The sequence below is a fragment of the Xyrauchen texanus genome, chromosome 31 (genome assembly GCF_025860055.1).
Source record: "Xyrauchen texanus isolate HMW12.3.18 chromosome 31, RBS_HiC_50CHRs, whole genome shotgun sequence".
NCBI lineage: Eukaryota > Metazoa > Chordata > Actinopteri > Cypriniformes > Catostomidae > Xyrauchen > Xyrauchen texanus.
Genome location: NC_068306.1, coordinates 26,376,117 through 26,400,628, shown reverse-complemented (window position 1 = coordinate 26,400,628; position 24,512 = coordinate 26,376,117). Strand labels below are relative to the sequence as shown.

At 41.3% G+C, this 24,512-nt stretch overlaps 1 pseudogene; it reads right to left on the bottom strand.

Annotated features, from left to right (window-relative positions):
• Nucleotides 1-387: 387 nt before the first annotated feature.
• LOC127625390 (retinoblastoma-associated protein-like) overlaps nt 388-24,512 on the bottom strand; it is a 51,502-nt pseudogene continuing 27,377 nt past the window's right edge.

Here is a 24,512-nt window from a genome sequence, read left to right as displayed (position 1 = left end):
ACATCTGGGATAGCATGAGAGTATATGAGAAGTATAGATAAATGAGAAGTAAATTAAGAGATCATTTGAATTTTTTGGGAGAACTAACCCTTTAAGTCTTGTTTGGATAGGAGACATCTAATTCTTGCTGTATTTTATAAAATGCTAGTAGGCCGATTTAATTGTTGCTTTGATACGATTACTGAAACTAAGATCAGATCACAAAATTACAGAGATTCCTGACTTGATTTTTCATATTTAGACACCCGTCATTTTGTATCTTTATGTGCCATTTCTTTTCTGTGATGCGATTGGAAAACAGAATTTGTTCAGCTGATTGAAAACAACCTTGAAACCAGACATAGTGATTACTTAATGAAGACAGGCAGTATGCTTGTTCAAGTCTCCATTGACTTTTATTGCATTCCATGAACTTTTTATAAAAGAAAGCAAAAGGGGTTTAGAACAGCAGTAAATAATGGCATCATTTCCATTTTTGCATGTACTATGCCTTAAAAAAAATAAAATCGATTTTAAAGTCACAGAAAATCAAAACGCTAAGAATGGTGCCGTTTCTCTGCTTTTCAAATACACGTTTGTACTTCAGCAACTGTAATGTGATTTACATACCAATGCATTGGGGAGCTTATTTCCTGGCAAACAGTATTCCAGTAATGAAAGATGCATCTGCCAAGACATGCCTAAACAGAGTTTATCAATAAAATGGGTGCGATACATCATTATCTACATATGACACATCTCTTTAGTGTGTGGTCACAAGATGTTTTCAATAAATCAACAACAGGACACATTTTTCATAACCAAACAAGTCAATTGTTAAACTTTCGAGGCATTACATAATCTTTTTTAAAGAACATTTAAGTACAACATAATTATTATTATTTTTTTTAAATGACAGAGTAAAAATAATCAAAACATAATAAAAAATTAAAAAATCTTAAAATTCCATCACAAAAACAGACAACTCTGTCCAGTACGAAAAAGTTAATTAAAGATGACCAAATGTTGACAAACATGCCCACTCACATCCCTTAACATTAAACCCAATAATGCTTGAACAGCAACCAATTTCTATTACAATTCATTTTCTAAATCAAATCCATTAGATTTTATCAATCCAAATAAAATGCGAACAATGAAATGCTTACAAAAGGCCACAAGTACATTTGCTGAAAACATGATTATGCCACATTGCCAGGACTGCAAATTAAAGTAGGCAGCTATAAAATTAAAATGACAACCAAAATGCAAAATAATAAATTATCATGACATGTAAAACCCACAATTGTTTATATGTTTGTAAAGTATCTCCACAACCTTATTTTTCTCAATTACCTACTTTATAAAATAAAGCATAAAAACTTCTTCATGGATCCTCACACTTGAAACAAACTAAAATGAAATAACACAGGAAACAGCCATGCTATTTCAGGAAATACAATGCAACTCTTAAATACTAAAACAGGTGAATGAGTCTAAAATGTAAGAACATAAAACACTCTTGGATGTCAGCCTTTCCCTTTAATGGTGCAATGGTTTTATCAAGCAGCACAGTGTGTCTTGACTCAGGTTTCTGGATGCTCTTTCACGGACTCTTCCATTTTTGCTCCTGCATCCGAGTTCGAGTTGAACCTACAATGACAAAAAAATTATTTGGCAATAACAGACAATTTCACAGGACACAACAATGTCTATGGTATAATTTGAATATAGAGGGCACGGATACTTTGTGAATGAATTTGGGCTGAATATAATTTGATTGTCAAATTATTATGAAACTATTTATATTGTCAAGCCGGTTCTCACCTCCTCCTTTCCATTAATCCCTTTACACTGGTACCGAAACCCGGGAAGGAGGTGGCGAGAACCGGCTTGACAATATAAATAAAAGTTTCATATAACACTGTGAGTGAGTGATTGAGTGACAGACAGACAGACAGACTGTCTGTCTGTCTGTCTGTCTGTCTGTCTGTCACTCACTCACTCACTCACTCACTCACTCACTCACTCACTCACTCACTCCAGCTTCCAGTCAGCCTTTATCCCTCTCTGAGGCTTGCTTTGCCTGATTAGGGGCCGGGTGTGTGGAATCACGACCCAGCCCCACCCTGCCTCAAGTTGCTATATGTAAGATTGACAACAAGCGTTTGAAATGTGTACTGCAGTCCAAATTCTAAATATTGGAGTTGTCTGCCCCATCCCAGACTCGCAGCTCATGCGGGTTGCCAGAATGAGGACATGCAGCAAGAAAATTACCCAACTCAGCATCCGTTTTAAAGGATTTCTGGGCTTTAAGCGGTCTCCAACTTCCAAAGGCATCTCCAATATTTATCCTTGTTTTACTATGCCTCTGGTCATGGTGGTTTTTAGATGGATGACGAGGCTTTTTAGGTCAGGTGGTTATCTCTGATCCAGTGTTGTTTGCCAGCAAACTTGTTCAAATCTGTTTACCCGGTGGTGTCGAAATACTATTGGTGAGTGGGCAGTGGGCGGGATCACAGAGGCCAAAACATAAACAGAAATTCGGCCCGTAATGGAAACTTCCAAGTAGGATATACTGTAGCATTGTTATCAGAGAAGCCAGTATTTCAACTTAGCATCCTAATTCTCTAATGACATATTATGATCATTTTATGATTTAGTACAATAAAAATATTACATATAGCACCTTTAAGTTATAAAGATGGATATAAATTTACACAAAATAGTTTAGTAAGCAATCTTTTCAAACTAAAATCCTGTTAGCATGCATACTGTTTAATCTTGTGGCTATACTTTTGAAACAGTGAGTATTTTTAACGTTTACAGATTCCATTTTAAGTGCCTCAATGTAAAAAGAAGGTACAAGTCGAAATAGATTTTTGTGTTAAGTAACATGTAGCTGCAGACACCCATAAATATGACGAACATAAAATTGAGAGAGAGGAAGATGCGACACATTTCAAACAACAGACATGTACCAAAGTAGCAGGACACTTACTCATTTCTGCCAGCTTCTGAATCAGCGTTGATTCAACACTTGTTTTGCTATAAAACAAAATAAAACAAAAAACATTCTCAATGATTCACTGGAATGTTGAAGAAAGAGAAAAATCTTACCAGAGAAATAGAGCATGAATTGTTTTCTCACCTTCCATCAGCTTCATCCTGCCCATCCATGTCGAAACGCAATCTCTTCAGGGGTTTGGGGGTGGAGCCTCCTTCCAGACTCCTCTTGAGGGAAAGATCAGTGCTGCTCACAATCTGATTGATCTTTTGAAATTTGTCTGCTGACTGTTTGGAGAAAGAGTGAGAAAAGAGACTTCAAAACAATGTCTAACAAGTTTAAACTGGTTTGAAAGCTTAATAAGTGCTTTTAAATTACAAACCCCAAATGACTCGCCAATCGATACCAGAATTCTGCCCAAGACAGCACAATACAAAAGAGATGCCACAATTAGTACCACACACACACACACAAATCTCTTATGTATTTTCTACATTACAAATGCAATTATCAGCATGATCATTTCTTAGTAATTGACACGTCCCCTTTTAATGACAGCTTGCTTGAGCTGGCATGGACCTGATGATCCATGTTATACAGCATGATTTAAAAATATTCCAGAAAACATCTTGTAAAATTCAATGAAGCAAGAAAATACAGCATGACCTGTAGTACATAACCAATGTTACAAATTTAGAAGTTAGATTAGTGAGCTGTAGTGAGCATATAATATGTATTCTAAATCATAATGCTCCTTTGCATTAGAATTTTCAAAATACTGATTTATTTTCTGGTTTAAATGTGGACTTGTAAAATGGCAAAAAAAGAAAGCAGTTCAAGCATGGATAAAGTTTTAAATGTAATGATATGAGATATGATGCTGCACATTTCTAAAACTAAAAGACAATCTAATGACGTATGTGATACCTGCTCTGTGGGGTCATGACCACAGGAGACATGCTGTTTTTCAATGGGGAGACATAGACATTATTGCTGCCAGGCACTCGCAGAGGAGAGTTTTTGTAGGGGCTGCAAGGGATATGGGGAATGGGAGACAGAGGAGGTGTCTGGGAGAAAAACAAACACCCATCAGTCAAACCACAAAACATTGACGAAACTACGTGAACAATATCTACATATCTTAGATAACGTATCAAATGTCAAATGCAAAACAAATTGACCTATGCTTCTTTCAAACCACTAGATGGCAGTATAACACAAGCAGCAATAATGTAACCATTTGCTTTAATGAAATGAAAACATGCATCTCACCCGAGGAGAGGAATATTGAAGAATGTTTGTCTTCAGTCTCTGTGTGAAGACCAGGTTGTAGAAGACAATGATTGAGTCGTACTGACCCTCTCGGATCAACACATGTTTAAATGTCTGCCAAATCCAAAATAAACAAAAAATGAGAGAGAGCGAGAGAGAGAGAGAGAGAGAGAGAGAGAGAGAAGAGAAAGAGAGACAAGTTGAGTGTTGAACTGATATTAATATCACTTCATATTCACTATTATTTAAAGAGTAACACAAAGCTGCTGAATCGAAGACTTGCCGTTCCAATCATCTGAAACAAAATACAGGTGTATCGATGTGCACTCACCTCCTGATTAGTATTGGGCAGCTTTTTGTAAGCCGTCACGATAGTTTTGAAGTGCAAATCCACGTTCTTCACCTTGCATATGGCATACATGGCTGACATAATCAACTGCAATGCAAAGAGGAGGGAAAACAGTATTTCGTTTTTTTATATAATCTTAAAATTCCCTTTTCAAGACATTTTTATCATGAAAATAGCTTTAAAACAGGGTCTCAAAAGACCAAAGAAGACTATGCAGAACTAGGTCCAAGAAACATTAAAATAAATTGCATTCATTTATATGATATTTTCATCTAAAAGGACATAATATGATGTAAAATATAAAAACTTAGGTGTTATATTTTTTATATGTACGTTTTATACATACAGCATTATAGTTCTACACCCATGCTCCTATGTTTCTAGTGATTGTGCATGTCCCTGTTTATGATAATTTACATCACAAAGCATTGGTAGAATTCTCGGACAAGCACTTGACAGGTCAAGGAAAGTCTAAATCACTGATAGACTTTTAACACAAACAACAACAAAAAGTCTCTGGAGTCATCATGTTTATAATTACACATGTAAATTGTAAAAAAATATATGCTATTTTTTTGCCAACATGTGATTAGTGTTAAAGACATATGGATGAACAATGCGGTCATGTAACACGGTAACATCAAAGCCACGTCTAGTTATATTTTTAAAGTTGAACTTAATCTGTATTTAAAATAATTAGAATTTTACTATCCAAGACAGCAAATGCAACACACTTGCATGTACACAGTAAAGAGCAAGAGTTGGGTTCTTAGTACCTGGTCTAAGTGTCTGTCTTGCATTAATTCATACTCGTTCTGGAGGGTGTGCTGCAGCAAGGTCCATATTATTGGCTCAGGGTGTGAGGTCAGCAGGTGCGAGAAAAGCATTTTCAGCCGCAGGTAGGCCATCCTGTACACTGAAAAAGATAGAGAAAGCAAGATGAACATTACAGCTGAAAGGCATGTTATCTCCACTTGGATCATGACTGTTAGAATGAGATTGATCTTCATCTTGCAAATGACATCAGTACAAACAGAGGCACCTGGCTATGTAATATATGTAATATGATCGAAATAGTGGGCCATGTTATGAAACCATAGCTCAACATAAAACGCCACAAAGTGAAATGGAAAAAGACCCACTTGGCCACAACTTAAAAAAAAAAAAATTCTCAAAGAGTGTAAGCAATAGTTTTGAAATACTTCAATCCAAGATTGCAATGTCTAGAACAGGCATTTCAAATAAGTCTAGCTGTTGATTTCCTTTTAAAAAGACATAATTCACATGCGTTTGTTGGCGCTATGTCGATTAAGTTTGACTGATAAAAACATTTGCACTGTGAAAAATCATTTTCATTTGTGATTCGTGGTGTTTGTTGGATTGCTCTTGGTGTGAATATACTTTTACCATGTTAAATTAACAAACTTTCAGCACTCACTATGTATGTGAAAGAATATTCAATTCAAATGCTATAACCTAAATTTTTTGTAGAAGAGGCTCAGAGAGTTTGATCGGGGTGGTCTGCCGCCTGGTGCGGGGGGCTCAGCCTCTGTCGCTGGGGGTTGACGACTTGGCCGTACAGGAGATAGATACCTGGCAAAAGAGAGAGAAAAAACAGCAAGTAAATAGAAGTTAGTGGTTAAACTACTATAGAATTGCTTGCCAATCTGTATTAGATCCCCTGCTACATCTATTATCCCTAGCCAACAAGGATGTGCAAATGTTGCAACATAATTTTAACAAAATTGCAATGTAATCTATCCTATGTTGTGTTGAACATCTGATGTGCTTAGTGTGCCAATTCTATACTTAGATTTATCTACAGTAGATTGAGACTGATTTCAGACAGTATTTGCATTTCCTAAATGTGCTTTATACATGAATATGACTTGACTTTCTATGACCAGTGAAGTCAGTAGTCTCCCACGATCGTACCCAAAACTAGCACAATAATGCTAGTGGCTGACCTTGTTTTAAGAGATACATTTCCACCCATAGGCCAACCACAGTTTGCGTCAGTACACGCAATCACACCTTCAAAAGCAGCGAGCCAAATGTCAAAAATACTAAATTTACTCTGTGGCTGAAATGCTACAACCACAGAGCTAAAGACACTCAAAAAGCTTAGAGCCTCATTAGGCTTGGAACACATCAGTCATTCTGCAATACAGAGAATTTATGAAGGTAAATGAGTAGCAAAACTTGAGAGCTTGCATATTTGGATTTGAGAACTTGTACAATAAATATTTGTACTCATAAGTTGAAATTTACACGTACAGCACTGATGTGAAGTTGAATGTTGCAATCTGCACTCACAGACGATAATTAAAAGACTAGACAAGTAGTCACAAATGTGTAAAATTACATTCACATAAATACAACTACAGACACAAACTTGTATTACACTAATGTTGTCAAAAATACCGGTACTTTTATTAACAACACTCTTTTATTAACAAAATTAACAAATTAACAGCTGAACTAATAACAAAAATATACCATTGAGCAACACCAAGTTAAATATATAATTTTGAATTATAACAAAACTGAACAATGTATGCTTTAAGTATTTTTGAACACTTATATAAGATTTGCTTCAACTTTAAGTTTTTACCAAGTACTAAAAAAAACTAAATGAACAAGCATACAATAGAATGAATAAAAAAACGTTTCCAAACTATTGCGCAAAGTGCTCTCGTATTAATAAAGCTGCATATTGCCAATTTTCTTCACGATAAGAAATGCACAGTGACATATATTATGATTAAATAAGTCGCGAGCCATCGTGTTCTAATCTAACTGCATTAAGCGTCCTCGAGGGATGAACATCCCCGAGGCAGAGTCTCTCTCAGCTGGGTGCAGATTCAATCTCTCCCCCTTAGATCCGGACATTCGCGAAGAGGCACTCTTTCCTTTAGAAGAGTTCTATATAGTACCAAGTCGGTACTCAACCAAATTTTTTTTACGATACCAGAATTTCTGAAGGTACCGGAGTACCGAGTACCGGGTCTACCCGGTTCCCAATCAGAGTCAGGAATTTCGAATGCTCACAACAAGCAAAAGATGACGACAAGCAAAGTAGCTGCTGCTGCGGAGTCTCAACTGAATCTTCTCGAAAAGAAAAGTGGAAAAAGCCAGGTTTGGAAATTCTTTGGATTTGAGGCTGATGAAAAGGGAAACATCATAGATCAGCAAAAACCTATTTGTAAACGCTGCTGTAGCGTGTGAACAGGTCAGGTTTGGGGAATGTACAATTAATATTACTGATCGAAATCAATGATTAATCATACAGTGTGACCCGAACACCCATACATGTAAAAACGCCTTAAACCTTAAAAGGAAGGCTTATATAGTCCTTCATTCTGCTTCAAGAATATATAGATAATTAAACACAACGAATTATAATTAATTAGGAATATATACTTTATGCAGACAGGCTATATTCATTTTAATAACCCCGTAATGGAATTGACCGTAGGCTACATGAACCAGTCAGTTCGATCCACTGAACATCTTTATTTGGAACCTACTTTATCCAATTCTCCAGAGGGGTTATTCCTAGTTATAAGCTTACTCATCAAAAGCACGTTAACTTACTTTGATAATATCAGCTCAGTAGCTTAAAATCGCACATTAAAGAGGCTTTGTTTTGTAACCAACACACACAGGCAATCACGCAGTATAATTGAGTTTAATACAAGGAACTAGGATATATCACTACACTTAACAAACAAACATTTAACATAGAACAAACATAAAATAAACAAAGTAAAAATGGTAAGGAAAGTAAAGAGAGGGGTAGCAAACTTGTTACAACAGTTAAACCTTAAGAGCCATTACAGAAGTTACACACTTTAACGCATTTGAATTTAGATGAAATAATACTTGCACAATGGACCTTTCTGTGGCTGAACAAGACTGCGTGTTTATTGTGCCCTCGTTAGGTCCGTGAGATGGAGGATTTCTGTTAGGTGTTCCCCGAGCTGGGTCGCCATGGGGAGTTCAAAGCATCTTAGGAGGAACGGTTGTTGTTGCTGAGAGAGAGTCCTTTCACCCGAGGGTATCGGATTGCTCTAGAAATGTAAAGTGTTGAGCTTTGTCCGAAGGCAAATAAAAGACTGAGATAAACGGCAAATAAAATAAAAGACATGTCTGACGAAAGTAACACAAAAGAAAAGTAAAGAAAGCTTGAAGAGCTTGAAGAGATACGAGGGAAGAAGCCAAGAGAGAGATTCAATGCCGGAGCCTAACTTTTAAGGCAGGGAGGTCACACCTCCTCTGGGAGGACTGGCCCAATGAGACTCCTCCGTTTAGGGCGCGAGATTGTTTCTTTGTCCTGTCAAGGCTCATTTCCATGTCATTTGCATAATTTATGACCGGGCCAGGATTTTGGGTTTAATCACTCAAAAGACAGTAAAAACATAGCAGAATACATTTTTAACGTAACCATATATTTATATTCAGCTAGGGCAAGTCGTAAGGTTTAATTTGATACAAAGAAACGTGTATTTGGTACACTTAAAAGTGAATATACACTCTTAGACTCTATATATATATCCTCAGAGTTTTACTACACAACTAAACAGTCTTACTAGTTTGATATACAGCAGAAATACCAAAGCCTCACGGGGATAAATACATATTTCCTTAAACATAAGCCCTTCTGGGCTTTAAATGTGAGAAACGTGTGTGTCTCTCAACTTTTCACATTCCTTACTCATCTAAGGAGGGGAGGCTGGGCGAGTCACATGAGTGGGGGTTTTATGACCCTTCAGCAAGAATGTGTGCATTGCATTCAGAATCAATGACTTCATGATTCTCCGTCCATACCCTACAGTCCCCTTTTCGGCCAGATGAAGTCCCTGTTGGAGACATCATCGGATCGACAATCATCACAATGACGGATGGCAGGTGAATCATGAGGGTTTTGTAGCAGGTGGTTATTAGGGCTGTGACCAGCTGCGCTTTGAGCAAAGTCGTTCTGGAAGACAGTAAACAGCTGTTTCATGGAGTTCACTGTCTGGTTCAGTAGAACGCTGTGAGTGTTTGAGAATTACCAACGCTCCTCTCAAGGTCTTGCCGATGGTCTGCAGGGATGCACTCTGTGGGGTGAGTTGCTCTTTTAGCTGTTGTTGGGCTAAAGCAAATGTTGCTTTCAGGTGCCAGTGTAGCTCGTCGAGGTACTGGTGAGTGGTGCAGGCTGTGACGAGGCTGGAGTCTCCTGGCCGATTCGAGAGGCTTGAGAGACGGAGCTCTGGAAAGCTCGAGGGGCGCTGGCTCTTGGACGGTCATGGCTACTGGCGCTGGCCCTTGGACGGTCATGGCTACAGGCGCTGGCTCAGGGACGGTCGAGGCTACAGGCGCTGGCTCAGGGACGGTCGAGGCTAAAAGCGCTGGCTCTCTGACGTTTGAGGTTACAGGCGCTGGCTCGCTGACGTTTGAGGTTACAGGCACTGGCTGGTTGGCCGTGGTATCCGGCACATGGCGCGTTGTGGGCATAACTTAGCCTGACTCCACCCTTAGGCACTGTGGCACCACAAGCCTTGGTGCTGTGATGTCATCCGGTGCATACCAGAAAATGTTTGTATCACACGCAGCATGTGCTGTATGTCATGCAGTCGTCTGAGGCACGGTTGGTCAGTGAGGTCAGACGGTGCCAGAGGGTGGTTGGTGGGGTCTGAGAGGTGGTTCAGGAAAGTCTGTATGGATGTGTCAGAGGCTTGCTTGTCCGCTATGTCGTTGTTGGAAATCTCGTGAGCCAGCGTTAGAGACTGTGAGGGTGGCACTGTTGCAGGAAAAGTTTGTTTGCTACGGGTTATCACTGCAACGCTAAAGGTGGGTGGGTGGGTTGGATTTTTTTGTGATGTCGTCCCATTCTTGGAACAGGTGTTGGTGTTTGACAAGCTTGCTGTTCAAGTCTTAAAGCCATTTTGTTTCTTGCAGGTAGGCTGCACGCCGTGGCCTCCTGCAGGTTTTGGGGTGAAAGTAGGGATGTTTCTGGCCAGCTTGTCAAGTTCTTTGGGAGCCATGCCGTGGTTGGTGACCAGGATTTTGTGGGCGGGCTCCCACCCTTTTGTTGCCGACGGGGGTTCTTGGAGGCTGGCTGGTGACATGTTGAACAGTGGGCTTTCACCCCCTTTCCAGCTCTGAGCTCTTGGCTGAAAAGCTTGGACCCACTGGTCAGGGAAACTCTGTGGTGTGCGTTTCCCTTTCTGTTCACTTTAGGTCTATGAGAATGTTTCAGTTCTCTGTGAACAGTGTCAAGTTCATAATTGAGATGGTCTCTGTGCTGAGTCAGTTCATGGATTTCAGCTCGGGCCGTGTTCAGGTGCTTTTCACAGGCTTTTGCTTTAGCGTCTCTTTCCTTAAATGCAATCTCTGCTCTTACAAGGAGAGACTCGCCTTGTTGCAGCTTTTCTTTGAGTTCCTCTCTGGTTTTCTTCTCCGACTGTTCTCTTTGGTCTGTGTCTAGGAGAAGATTTTCCAGGGCATTTTGAAGTCTTTCTACTTCCATTTTCTGTTCTGGGTCCGTTTCATCCTCTTCCTTCCGCTGTTCCTCGGTTTCGAGGCGTAGCTGATCTAGATGACTCTGAGTTTTTGCTTGGTTCCTACGGGCCTCCTCAGCTTGGAGTTTTAGTGCTGCGGCCTCTTGCTCCAGGTCGAGATTGCTTTTCTCCTTTATCCGTGCCTGGGCGACGAGATTGTGGGCAAGACTTCCGATGATCTTGGTCCATTCTTTGTGGTTGTAGCTCTGTGTTGGATCGTGGGCCATTAGGCTGTCCAATTCAAGGCCCAGTTGCTCTTGACCTAGGGGCTGTAGGTCCCTGGCGTCCTTGGGTAGGACGGTGTCCGTCATTGCGCTCAACCAGGCCTCAAGGTGATCCCAGTGGGCTGCGGGACAGGACGAACGGGACATACTGGCTTACTGTAGGCGAGAGAACAGAACAGCACACACAAAGCGGCCAATGCAAGTACGCATAGGGTTAGCGAGCTACAATGAGGTGGCTATTATAAGCCGTAATTTTGACTAACTGGGGTTGACAGTTAGTGGGCTGAATTTCGCGTGTCAGTGCAGGTCTAAATAAAGACTTTGACAAGGCGGCAGCCCACCAGGGTTATCTGAGGATGCGGGCTGCCTGTTTGTCTCTTTATTCAGTTTTCCTTGATGGCTCTTGTAGGCTCTGTCTTACTGTGAACTGGAAGTACACACTACGACAGGACAGAACAGCAGAATAAAATAGAACACAATTAATGTTGGGAATAGATAGGCAGGAGAAAAAGGGCCTAAGTCTACCACCACTGCTAGGGTTTATGATAGGACCAACAGGGTGGGGCCTATCGAGGTATAAACCCTAGGAAGATGGTGTGGCTTAGGGAGAGAAAGAAAAGAAGTGGGTCAAATGCTTAAATGACCAGGGGAATGTCTAGTATTATGTGGCCTATACTGGTGGATGGATTTTACCTTCTTTTAGTTTGCCTGGGGTGAATCGATCTCACTCTGCTGGGGACCAGCTGTGGTCAATCTTTCCAACGGCCCCGAACACTGGGCAGCAGTGTCCCCGGCCCCTGCTACTATCACGGTGCGCCCTCTCAAACAACTTCACTTTAAACACAACCGGCAACACCAAGGTGTCAACTGTCAGATGGCACAACAAGATTTGGATTTTCCTAGAACCCTCGTGAGAGTGGCCCCTCTTTAGGCCCTGGTTTAGGTAATTATTCCAAACTTGCCGTGTGTGTCGACTGACGGGTTGACTCTCTTTGGAGTGCCAAATTGCTGATGTCGAGTGCGTGCGCACCAATGAAAAGAGACAGAAGAGTCCGAGATTCACATACAGCCAGCGTCGGTACCGCCGGTCGGACAAACCAGCTTGCTGGGAACCAACCAGAGATGACGGTCGAATCACCACAGCACACTAGGGAATTCTACATACAAATACAGAACAGGATTTAGCAAGTGAAAGTCTTAAAGTGAATCAAGGCTTTCTTGTTTAAACCAAATTGAGTAATTATGTGTGTAGAAATAACAGGCAAAGCTTTACCAATTGATGATAAATCAAGAAGTTTGATAATGATGTTAATTATCAAACAATTTGACCACAAGACAAGACAGAAGTATACAAGGCAGGGTTAACAGACAAACTTAATTTAAATTGAATTCAACTTGTTAAACTCAATTTAAATAAGCTTGTAAAGAGATGTCGAGTAGCATCTAAGATAGTAAGGATACAGTCGTAATAAAGTATCAAAGATGGAGGGGAAAAGGAAAAAAAAAAAATAATTATTTGGAATTTTTTTTTTTATATCAATAATAATTAATAATAATTAATCATATTAATTATTAATTATTGACATGAGAGACTTAATTCAGATTTACATTCGAAATTTGTTTGTTTCAAACCAAATTTGAATAAGTGTAAGAAAAGTTAGAGATCAGAATTGTGTCCGATGATAATCAGATTGCTGTAAAATGGTGTCTGAAATAAAACCAACTGGACTGAGACTTAACTTTAAATTTTAATTCAAGTTTTGTTTGAAACCAATTAAATGTAACAGTCGGAGGTAGAAGAATTGTTTAACATCCAATAATATTAGCACAAGCAAAGCTTGTAACTGCAAACATGGATTGACAGTCAAAACCGCCCTGTAAATCTCCACAGGGAGAAAGGGTTTGAGAAAAAAAAAAAAAAAGATGACCTACAATGAATGTCCACACGATGGTGTACTTGTGCTCGCGCACAATGACGTCATGGGTGGGAGTAATTTGAGAACTCTATTAAATAAATATATATGCCCTGTCTGCTAATGTCCACACGATGGCGTACTTGCGCAAGCGCAAGATGACGTCATGGGGTGGGAGTAACTTGAGAACTAATCAAGCACTTACAGGCTGCCCTCTAGTGTTGGTCAGCGGTATTACACCCTATATTTCAGTGTGATTCAAATCTGGGCGCGTTACGCCTTGATTTTCTGCACCAGCACAAATGAAGTTTTAAATCTCGGTGGATTCGTTTGTGCCAGTTTCCTGCATACAAGTGTGTGTGGCAGGATTTTTCTTCGCTGCCAACACACAATAAATAAATATATACACAACAGGGTTTCTTCGCTGTTGTTTTATCACTTGATCAAGGTTCAAAGACTCCCATATACGATTCCCAATCAGATACTGGCTAGACGCGTTTTCTGATTAGGTCTGCAAAAAGTTTACATCAGTTAGCTAGGCTGACTTTAACTTTTAGGGAGTAGTCGTTGTAGTCGATTATTAGGCTACCGAAATAACCACGCTCACTCTTAACGACACAAATAAGGCCTTTACCTGTTTGGGAAACTCGCCCATAACAGTTTTAGATCACGCTGAAAGAAGAGACTCGTTCTAGACAGGTGATTTCGATAATACTAAAATAAAATGTCCTCACAGCAAAGAGATTTCTTCGTCTTTACCGGAGCAATTTAGTATTATGGACTGCAGTTTATTTTGGCAATCAACAGTGGCTTTTAAATAAATGTTTAGACATATATTTAGCCGCTGTTAAATGCTGAACTGAGAATCGGCTTTGTGCCTTTCAGTTCGGCGCGCTCGCATACAGTATTAACAACAAAAATACACAAAATTGACAATGCATTAGTTCACAAAACAAAGCTTAAAATGTGCCTGCATTCTCCACCATTAATATGTAGCATGTGAACAGGTCAGGTTTGGGGAATGTACAATTAATATTACTGATCGAAATCAATGATTAATCATACAGTGTGACCCGAACACCCATACATGTAAAAACGCCTTAAACCTTAAAAGGAAGGCTTATATAGTCCTTTATTCTGCTTCAAGAATATATAGATAATTAAACACAACGAATTATAATTAATTAGGAATATATACTTTATGCAGACAGGCTATATTCATTTTAATAACCCCGTAATGGAATTGACCGTAGGCTACACGAACCAGTCAGTTAGATCCGCCTGAACATCTTTATTTGGAACCTACTTTATCCAATTCTCCAGAGGGGTTATTCCTAGTTATAAGCTTACTCATCAAAAGCACGTTAACTTACTTTGATAATATCAGCTCGTAGTTTAAAATCGCACATTAAAGAGGCTTTGTTTTGTAACCAACACACACAGGCAATCACGCGTATAATTGAGTTTAATACAAGGAACTAGGATATATCACTACACTTAACAAACAAACATTTAACATAGAACAAACATAAAATAAACAAAGTAAAAACGGTAAGGAAAGTAAAGAGAGGGGTAGCAAACTTGTTACAACAGTTAAACCTTAAGAGCCATCACGGAAGTTACACACTTTAACGCATTTGAATTTAGATGAAATAATACTTGCACAATGGACCTTTCTGTGGCTGAACAAGACTGCGTGTTTATTGTGCCCTCGCTAGGTCCCAGTGAGATGGAGGATTTCTGTTAGTGTTCCCCGAGTGGGTCGCCATGGGGAGTTCAAAGCATCTTAGGAGGAACGGTTGTTGTTGCTGAGAGAGAGTCCTTTCACCCGAGGGTATCGGATTGCTCTAGAAATGTAAAGTGTTGAGCTTTGTCCGAAGACAAATAAAAGACTGAGATAAACGGCAAATAAAATAAAAGACATGTCTGACTAAAGTAACACAAAAGAAAAGTAAAGAAATCTTGAAGAGCTTGAAGAGATACTGAGGGAAGAAGCCAAGAGAGGGATTCAATGCCGGAGCCTAACTTTTAAGGCAGGGAGGTCACACCTCCTCTGGGAGGACTGGCCCAATGAGACTCCTCCGCTTTGGGCGAGATTGTTTCTTTGTCCTGTCAAGGCTCATTTACATGTCATTTGCATAATTTATGACCGGGCCAGGATTTTGGGTTTAATCACTCAAAAGACAGTAAAAACATAGCAGAATACATTTTTAACGTAACCATATATTTATATTCAGCTAGGGCAAGTCGTAAGGTTTAATTTGATACCAAGAAACGTGTATTTGGTACACTTAAAAGTGAATATACACTCTTAGACTCTATATATATATCCTCAGAGTTTTACTACACAACTAAACAGTCTTACTAGTTTGATATACAGCAGAAATACCAAAGCCTACGGGGATAAAAACATATTTCCTTAAACATAAGCCCTTCTGGGCTTTAAATGTGAGAAACGTGTGTCTCTCAACTTTTCACATTCCTTACTCATCTAAGGAGGGGAGTGCGGGGCGAGTCACATGAGTGGGGGTTTTATGACCCTTCGCAAGAATGTGTGCATTGCATTCAGAATCAATGACTTCATGATTCTCCGTCCATACCCTACACTGCTTTCACAATTTTCTGACAAAAGGAGGAAACACATCAAACAAGCACCTGAAAGACAGACACCCGGATTTATTCAAGCAAATAAAGCAGGTGAGTTTAAAAGCATATTATCATTTGCATTAGGGCTGAAATGTTTAGTCGACATTATCGACAACGTCGAAAATAAAAAATTTCGAGAACATTTTTCGTTATCTAATAGTCGTTTGATCTCATTTAACGTAACATGAAATCGCATTAAACTGTAATGATGAAGCGTGAGAGCAGCACTGCAGTTCACGCCTGACGGAGAAGAATTACACAGATCACAGTCCAGATGCACTCTAAACTTTCACAGCTTCATCTTATTTAGATCCCAAAGTATTAGGGAATTATTAAAAATAATAATAATAAATTCAGAAGCAGTCACGTTGTGAAATAAGCAGAGCCGGAACTCTTTTAAAGGAAAGAGTGCCTCTTCGCGAATGTCCCGATCTAAGGGGGAGAGACTGAAACTGCACCCGGCTGAGAGAGACTCTGCCTCGGGGACGCTCATCCCTCGAGGACGCTTAATGCAGCTAGATTAGAACACGATGGCTTGCGACTTATTTAATCATAATATATGTCACTGTGCATTTAACTTGGTGTTGCTCAATGGTATATTTTTGTTATTAGTTCAGCTGTTAATTTGTTAATTTTGTTAATAAAAGAGTGTTGTTCAGTAACCTATTTTTGTATTTCGCTTTGGTACCGAAAATGGTATTGAGTACCGTGAAATTTCACTGGTATTAGTACCGACTACTGAAATTTTGGTACCGTGACAACACTATATTACACATTAACTTTTGTACTTCAATTCATTTTCACAGTACAACCTCTCAAATCTGGCACTGCAACTTTAAATCTTCACCTCTTGACTTTTGCAAAAAACCTGTTGTAAAACTCCCTTGTGCTCTTGTAAATACTGATGCGAAAGAGCAAAACCAGTGTTCAGCGGGGGAGAGGTTGATTTTTGGTTGATGCCTAGCCAATGAAATGCCACCGGTGTGGATCATGTTAACTGGGGATGTGATGTGAAAACTTTTACTTGCCATTTCAGCAGATTCGTTCAATGTGAATTGCCGAGGAGAAGACGATTTGCACATTATAAAAAAAATTTGGTAACCGTATTAACCCGTTTTGTTTAATTGATGTCTGTTCTAATGTATTTTACACAGTTTAAGAGCAATTTTCAAAGTTTCACAGGGTAACATCTGGTTTGCAATGTTAACATGGGACATTGGTTTGAATGGGAACTGGAGATTACACTTATCAGAGCAGTAAATCGTAAGTGGAATGATTTTATTTACAACATTAAAGCATCATAGGCTGACATGTGTCAATAAATTACTTTTAGTTGCCTTTGTTTCTTTATAATGAATAATGACTTGATTATCCTGAAATTTAAAAAAGTAACATATCAAATTAGAGCTGGGGCGCTGGTCCAGTGGTTGTGTTTACTGGCAGTACATTACTGACCCGGGTTCAAATCCAGTAATCCAGTAAGTAAGTAAAATTTGTAACTGAATCTGACAGCCAGCAATTACAGTATAATCTATTGCATTATCTGAGAATACTTGAATTACTGAGAAAAAAAAAAGTTTTCCATAAATACAGTGCATCCGGAGCACTTCACTTTTTCCACATTTTGTTATGTTACAGCGTTATTCCAAAATTGATTAAATTCATTTTTTTCCTCAAAATTCTACAAACAATACCCCATAATGACAACATGAAAGAAGTTTGTTTGAAATCTTTGCAAATTTATAAAAAACACCCAATAATTATTCACAGCATTTGCTCAATACTTTGTTGAAGCACCTTTGGCACCAATTACAGCCTCAAGTCTTTTTGTGTATGATGCTACAAGGCTTACTTCAGGTCTGAGTAAGCCAGGAGGTCCGTCGCCGGCAGTTATTGTGCCGCAAGTTGAGCTTCCCCGGATAGGAGAGGAATTAGGCGGGCTTCACACTGTTCGAGCGGCCAGCCCCAGATTTCTGCCATGCGCTCGAATAAATCGAGGAAGGCCTCAGGATCATTTGCTGCCCCCATCTTCTTCCGGTGTCCGGGGTCACGGTTGTGGAGGCTCCGGATGGCGTGCCGGTCCTCTGCCTGAGCCCACATGATTTCGAAAAACCGGTGAGCTCATGCAGGGATTGCTGGTGGCTTTAATGTAACGTCACGAGGGACTGGAGGACCTCCGCCAGCTGGGAGGACTCTATGGGGCAAACTTTCTCCATGCTTGGATGAACTTGGAAATGGTTCCCGGTTTTGGCAGCAGTGTAAAGACCCTCACGGGAAGGAGGACACAGGAAACGAGACTATGGGATAAAGGTAAGGCTTTAATTGCCGTTTTTCTCTTTGACAGTTTACCAATGTTACACAACAGTACACAAGTGCATTGGGTTGGCTTGTTGGGCTCTCCCGACTGGAGGCTCTGTGTCTGCTTTTATGCCGCTCTCCTTGTGCTCACTGGAATTAGAGACAGGTGTTAGGCATAATTTAGCTCAGGTGTAAGCGCCCTTACCGCTTTCCTCTCCCGGACGGGCACTTGACCACACCCCCGCTGCCACACAGCACATTTTTTCTTCCTTCCAGTACAAATGCCAAATTGACCAATGGGTGAGAATTAATGAGAATAAACTCTGACATTTCTTCAGAAACTTAATTATGTTTGTTTGTCAAAATCTTTAATTGGTTTGACCATTTTTAAAAAGCCTCTTAACTACAGTGCATCCGTTAAGTATTCAAGAGCGCTTCACTTTTTCCACATTTTGTTATATGACAGGCTAATTCCAAAATTGATTAAATTCATTATTTTCCTCATAATTCTACAAACAATACCCCATAATGACAAGTTGACAACATGAAAGAAGTTTGTTTGAAATCTTTGCAAATGTATTAAAAATAAAAAAATAAAAACATCACATGTGCATTATATATACAGTATTCACAGCCTTTGCCATGACACTCAAAATTGAGTTCAGGCGCATCCTGTTTCCACTGATCATCCTTGATGTTTCTACAACTTGATTGGAGTCCACCTGTGGTAAATTCAGTTGAATGGACATGATTTGGAAAGGCACACGCATGTCTATATAAAGTCCCACAGTTAACAGTGCATGTCAGAGCACAAACCAAGCCATGAAGTCCAAGGAATTGGCTGTAGACCTCTGAGACAGGATTGTATCGAGGCACAGATTTGGGGAAGGGTACAGAAAAAAATCTGCAGCATTGAAGGTCCCAATGAGCACAGTCGCCTCCAATATCAGTAAATGGAAGTAGTTTGGAACCACCAGGACTCTTCCTAGAGCTGGTCGCCCGGCCAAACTGAGCGATCAAACCGAGCGAATTAGGCCTGTATGGTAGAGTGGCCAGACAGAAGCCACTCCTCAGTAAAAGGCACATGACAGCCCGCCTGGAGTTTGCCAAAAGGCACCTGAAGGACTCTCAGACCTGATGAAACAAATATTGAACTCTTTGGGCTGAATGGCAAGCGTCATGTCTAGAGGAAACCAGGCACCGCTCATCACCTGGCCAATACCATCCCTTCAGTGAAGCATGGTGGTGGCAGCATCATGCTGTGGGGATGTTTTTCAGCAGCAAGAACTGGGAGACTAGTCAGGATCGAGGGAAAGATCCATTCTGCAACGGAGTCGGAGCCCGGAAGAGAATCGCCAGCTCTTCCAGGGCATGAAGTTAGAGAAGTCCGATCGCCCGGCGTCGCTGGTGGAAGCTGTTCGTCTGACGGAGGACCATTGTGGCTGCGATCCCGAGGGCGGACGAGCCCTCTTCTTCTTCTCCTCCCTCTCTCTCTCCTTCCCCTGTGTCTTCCCCCACCTCCTCCCCTTCCCCTGTGTCCGCTCCCCAGGGCCCATTCCTGCCCCGTGCAGGCGTGGAGTATATATCCGACCAGCTTCCCGGCCTTGGGAGAATGTTCCTTCCCCGTCCTTCAGCCGCACTCCTCCTCAGGTGGGGGCGCCCGCCAACACCAGTGTGGGCATAACGCCTGGGCCGGCCTGTTGGAGGTGCGGGGACCCGGGCCACCTCCGGGATCAGTGTCCGCTGATGGAAGTGGGGAAGGTGGTGCAGGTCTCCGACGTCCCGCAGGCTGCCCCCGATCGGGCTGGAGCATACCGAATTTCGGTAAGGATCGGGGGGTGGGGGGGGGTATATACCAAGCTTTGCTGGATACCGGCTGTAATCAAACCACCATCCACCAACGCTTGGTTCAACCCGGGGCTTTGGGTATAGCTAAATTGGTGAAGGTGAGGTGTGTGCATGGGGGAAGAAAATATAGTGTGGAGGCAGCGGTTAGTTCCCGCCTCGCTCATCCGCTAATCTTGGGCACTGATTGGCCGGGGTTTAGAAATATTTTATAGGGTATTTGTGCGGATGGGTCCTGCATAAAGAGGTGTGCGGTGTGCAATGCATTGGCTTGAGAGGCGGAGCCGGTGATGTCCTCGGCTGCTCCGAGTGACGAGGGAAGGGGTGAGGTTGCCGCCCCTCCTCACAGGGAGTTCCCTGAGGGGGACTTCCCTCTAGAGCAGTCGCGGGACGAAACCCTTAAACACGCCCTTGACCAAGTGAGAGTTATTTATGGTCAACAGCTCCGGCCGGGCATCGCCATTTCATACCCCTACTTTGCCATAATAAAAGATCGATTATATAGAGTGACGCAGGACGCTCAAACAAAAGAAGAATTGACCCAGTTATTGATTCCACGGGGCCGCCGGGAAATGGTTTTCCAGGCGGCTCACTATAATCCCATGGCCGGTCACCTAGGGGAACGAAAAACACTGCTCCATCTAATAGCCCGTTTCTATTGGCCAGGCATTGGCGGTGACGTCCGCAAGTGGTGTGCGGCGTGCCGGGAATGCCAGCTGGTAAACCCTCCAGCCACCCCAAAAGCGCCATTGCGCCCTCAACCTTTAATCGAGGTCCCCTTCAAAAGAATTGGAATGGACCTCGTCGGGCCATTAGAACGGTCAGCACGCGGACATCGCTTCGCGTTGGTCCTCGTGGATTACGCGACGCGATATCCGGAAGCAGTGCCGCTGAGGACCATTTCAGCATGTAGTGTTGCAGGGGCACTCTTCAAAATAATCTCCCGGGTGGGGATTCCAAAGGAAATCCTCACCGACCAAGGCACAACGTTTATGGACACTCCGCAAACTTTACGAGCTCTTGGGCGTTAAGTCAATCCGCACTAGCGTTTACCATCCCCAGACAGATGGCCTAGTGGAACGGTTTAATAAAACGCTCAAGAACATGATTCGTAAATTCGTACACGAAGACGCTAGGAATTGGGATAGGTGGCAGGACCCCCTGTTGTTTGCAGTACGGGAGGTCCCACATGCAACATCTGAGGGCTGTCCTGAGATTGCTGAGGCGGGCGGGGCTCACGGCAAACCCTAAAAAGTGCGCGATTGGGCGGGTGGAGGTACGGTATTTGGAGTTCCACTTGGGTCATGGCCAGGTGCGTCCCCAAATTGATAAGACCGCGGCAATTGTGACTTGCCCTAGACCTAAGACCAAAAAGGGGGTGAGGCAGTTCCTGGGGCTGGCTGGCTGTTATAGAAGGTTTGTGCCTAATTATTCGGACGTCACCAGCCCGCTGACTGACCTCACTAAAAAGGGGGTTCCAGATCCGGTTCAATGGTCAAAGCAGTGCCAACAGGCGTTTACGCGGGTTAAAGCCGCACTTTGTGGGGGGGCGCTTCTTCATGCACCTGACTTCTCTCTCCCTTTTATTTTGCAGACGGACGCTTCAGACAGAGGGCTGGGGGCCGTACTCTCGCAGGTGGTGGAGGGGGAGGTGCGCCCGGTGCTGTACATTAGCCGGAAGCTCTCTTTGATGGAGACTAAGTACAGCACCGTGGAGAAGGAGTGTTTGGCCATCAAGTGGGCGGTCCTCACCCTCCTGTATTACCTGCTGGGGCGGGCCTTCACCCTCTGCTCGGATCACGCCCCACTCCAGTGGCTCCACCGCATGAAAGATACTAACGCCCAGATCACTCGGTGGTACCTGGCTCTCCAGCCCTTTAAATTCAAGGTGGTCCACAGACCGGGGGTGCAGATGGCTGTCGCCGACTTTCTCTCCAGAAATCGGGGGGAGTGGTAGACAGGCCAGATGGCACCCCGGCTGAGTCGGGCGGTGGGAGTATGTGGCAGCAGGGGCGTGGTCAAGCGCCCCTCCGGGAGAGGAAAGCGGTAAGGGTGCTTACATCTGAGCTAAATTATGCCTAACACCTGTCTCTAATTCCAGTGAGCACGAGGAGAGCGACATAAAAGCAGACACAGAGCCTCCAGTCAGGAGAGAGCCCAACAAGCCAACCCAATGCGCTTGTGTACTGTTGTGTAACATTGGTAAACTGTCAAAGAGAAAAACAGCAATTAAAGCCTTACCTTTATCCCATAGTCTCGTTTCCTGTGTCCTCCTTCCCGTGAGGGTCTTTACATGCTGTTTTAAAGATCATCTTTTGGCAGTGTCATGGGTAATTGTAAACATACAACACTGTCATGCACAAAACCTTTGAAAAGTAAAGGATGCTGTTAATGTAAATACTAATACAGATATACACAGGGGATTTGAACCCAGGTCAATATGCATGGTTAGCAGACACACTACCACTAGACCCAATAGTTCCATAAATAATAAATAATTCCACTTGCGGTTTATCGCTCTGTCAAGTGTCATTGCCAGTTCCCATTCAAACCAATGTCCCATGTTAACATAGGTAACCATGTAACCACATTAAAATCGTTCTTAATCTGTGTCAAATTCATTAGAACAGACATCAATGAAAAAAAGAGAGTTAATACAGTTACCAACATTTTTTTATATTGAGCAAAACGTCTTTTCTTTGCTCCTCGGCAATTCACATTGAACGAATGTGCTGAAAAGGCAAGTGAATTTATTCACATGCACATTCCCAGTTACGATCCACACCTGTGGCATTTCATTGGCTAGGCATCAACCAATAAAAGGACTTCATTGACCCTTCCCCACTGAACACGGGTCTTGCTCTTCTCCCATCAGCATTTAACAAGTGCACAGTTAAAGTTTACAATTTTACTACAGATTTTTTGCAAAAGTCAAGACGTGAAGATTTAAAGTTACAGTGCCAGATTTGAGAGGTTGTAAGTAACAATTTGAGGTTGTACTGCGAAAATGAATTAAATTACAAAAGTTAATGTGTAATACAAGTTTGTGTCTGTAGTTGTTTTTATGAGAATGTAATTTTCACACATTTGTGACTACTTGTCAGCAATTATGAGTTCAGAACATAAGCTTTGAATTATTGTCTGTGAGTGCAGATCGCAACATTCAACTTTAAGATTCAAATCAATGCTGTAAGTGTAAATTTCAACTTATGATTACAAATATATATTGTACAAGTTCTCAAATCCAAATATTTAAGCTCTTGAGTTTTGCTACTCATTTACCTTCAGAAAATTGCCAACTAAACCGTTCACAAAAATAGATACTTTTTCAGATTTATGTATATTTCAGGCACTGTAAGTAGTGCCTGACAGATTTATTGGTCGGCCTATATTATTGGCTGATATTAGCCTTTCACAGACATATCGGTATTTGTGTATATTTTTCCGATATGCGCAGATATAAAAACTTTTCAGAACATGTTTATTTAGCTATTTCTTGTATTTTTGCTTATTCTTTATTTTCTCAAGTGTTCATTTTTAGAATTTGTTGACAATGTATAATAACAATGTCAAATATTCTTTGATAAATAATATTTAAGAAAGCACCATTCTGAGTACCAAAATCGATTTATTGGTCAGCCGATATTAGCCTTTCACAGATATATCGGTATATATTTTCGTGTATATTTCGGGTGTACAAAATTGGTGCACAACCCATATAGAAAAGGTCTGTTTTCATTCCAGCTCAAAAATGAACTATATCGGCCACTATATCGGTAATCTGTGAATTTTATCCCTCAAAAAACAGTATCGGTCTCAAAAATCCCATAAAGTTTGGGCTCTAATTTCAAGTATATCACATGGGCTCCAGAAAGTTTACCAAATCCCCATGAGGTATAAAAGTATGAGACCCTTTGCTAACGCCCAAGCTTAATAAGATACTTGTTTAGCAACCTCAAAAGATCAGTTGATTCAAAGATTCAAAGATGCAGATTCAAAAGAGAACAGTTTTGGTTCCTTGTTCTGTCAATAAATCAAAAAGGAAGTATGTCACTTCATTCTCACAGAAAGATCCTCAGAAACTCAGGCTTATCCCACAGTGCTGTAAAACACCGGTGAACTATGGCTAATCTAGTTATGTAATACCAACTAGCATCGCAACACACAAACTTGTCCAAAAATATCAACTACTGATCAAAAATATATCTTTAGAATTAATGGAATTGCTCACCCAAAAATATAATTCTGTTATCATTTTCTCACCCTCATTTTGTTCCAAACCCATATGACTGACTTTCTTCTGTGGAACACAATGGCGAATAATTTAATGAATGTGCCATTAGTGGATTTAATACAATGACAGTGAGTACTAACTCACTTTAATGCAATGTCTTCTGAATAGGGCTGGGTTTTGAAACAGATTTGCAGATTCGA